We start from the raw sequence: 1,732 nt of genomic DNA, 5'->3' as shown, positions 1-1,732 counted from the left end.
TAATAATATAACTTAAGGATTTCTACGAATCAAGTTAAATGAATAAATCGTCTAATTCAGAGTCAAATAACAAGTGAAGTCTAGGTGGATCTTTCCTTGGGTATTGTCTTAATCACTCGAATTTTCCCAAAAGCTTTTCCCTAATTTCTCTCTGTGCACTCTTAGTTTAGTTAATTAATTTAGATAAACAAATCCCTTAATTTTTAGGCTAGATAATAAAAAGATAGTAATTACTAGTACTCTTGGTTCCTTTGGGTTCGACAATCTGGTCTTACTAAAGCTATACTACTGCTCAATAGGTGCACTTGTCTTCATCGTGATAATAGTTAGTTTCAAGAACACTTAATTATAAATTTTTAAAACCTGTCACAAATATCATGTATCAAGTTTTTGGCACTGTTGCCGGGGAACTAGGATATTAGGAACACTCAATTTTTATTACTTTAGCCATTTTACTTTTATTGTAATTTAAATTTTTATTTTATTTTCTAATTCTTCATTTATTCTCTTCTGACAAGTTTTTCTAGTTTATGACCAGAAGAAACCCGTTAGGACCTTTACTGTTTGATAGTGAGATCGATCGCACAATTCACAAAAATAGAAGAGAAATAAGGCGAAGCTTAAGATACACAAAGGAAGAGCAAGAGGACGATATTTCAATGACAACCGATGAGATGGCTGAAACCAAGAAAATTCGCTACCTCCTGCGATTGTTGTTAATCAAAATCCTACTCCACGTACTATGTATAATTATGCTAAAACTTTTTTAACAGGAACTGAATCGAGCATAGTTAGGCTAGCTGTTGCTGCAAATAATTTTGGACTAAAACCTAACACCATTCAAATGATCCAACAGTTTGTTCAGTTTGATGGTTTGCAGGACGAGGATCCCAACACTCACTTGGCAAATTTCTTAGAGTTTTACGACACTTTTAAAATCAATGGCATTTCTGATGATGCCATTCGCCTTCGGTTGTTTCCCTTTTCGTTGAGGAATAAGGCTAAACAATGGTTGAACTCATTACCACGAGGGTCAATCACTACATGGGAACAAATGACCAAAATTTTTTTATTAAAATATTTTCCGCCAGCTAAAATTGCCAAATTACATAATGATATCTCTTCTTTTCTGTAGATGGATTTAGAAACACTTTACGATGCATTGGAGAGATACAAGGACCTTTTGAGAAGGTGCCCACACCATGGGCTACCACTTTGGCTACAGGTTCAAACGTTTAATAATGGCCTGAATCCTTCGACTCGACAGATGATCGACGCAGCCACCGGCGGAACCATCAATAATAAGACACCTGAAGATGCTTATGAATTTATAGAAGAGATGTCACTAAATAATTATCAGTGGCAAGTCATGAGGACAAAGCTAATGAAAACAGCTGCCGTTTTTAACATTGATTCAGTCACCATGCTCTCTAATCAGGTAGAACTCTTGAACAGAAAAATTGATGGTTTTCTTGGTTCTACACAGGTTCACCCAGTAATGCAGTACGAAGAAAGTGGAGGTGGATCAAGCAATTCAGATTGCCCACCCTATGACCACAACATGGAAAATGAGCAGTTAAATTACATGGGTAATAATCCTCAATCTCAAAATAATCCTTATAGTAATACTTACAATGCAGGTTGGAGGAGCCACCCAAATTTCTCATAGGGAGGCCAAGGGAATCAGCGACCACCACCACCTCTAGGCTTCCAACAACCACCCTACCAACAA

At 36.5% G+C, this 1,732-nt stretch overlaps 1 non-coding gene across 1 annotated transcript; it reads right to left on the bottom strand.

Moving 5' to 3' along the window:
• Positions 1 to 1,103: 1,103 nt before the first annotated feature.
• On the bottom strand, positions 1,104 to 1,209 carry LOC121206650 (small nucleolar RNA R71). The gene has a single exon (XR_005901760.1). It is a non-coding gene; the product is annotated as a small nucleolar RNA R71 (small nucleolar RNA).
• Positions 1,210 to 1,732: the final 523 nt, after the last annotated feature.

The sequence above is a fragment of the Gossypium hirsutum genome, chromosome A01 (assembly GCF_007990345.1).
Source record: "Gossypium hirsutum isolate 1008001.06 chromosome A01, Gossypium_hirsutum_v2.1, whole genome shotgun sequence".
NCBI classification, from domain to species: Eukaryota; Viridiplantae; Streptophyta; class Magnoliopsida; order Malvales; family Malvaceae; genus Gossypium; species Gossypium hirsutum.
Note: the sequence above shows the minus strand (reverse complement) of the source record. Positions and strands in the feature narration are given on the sequence as shown.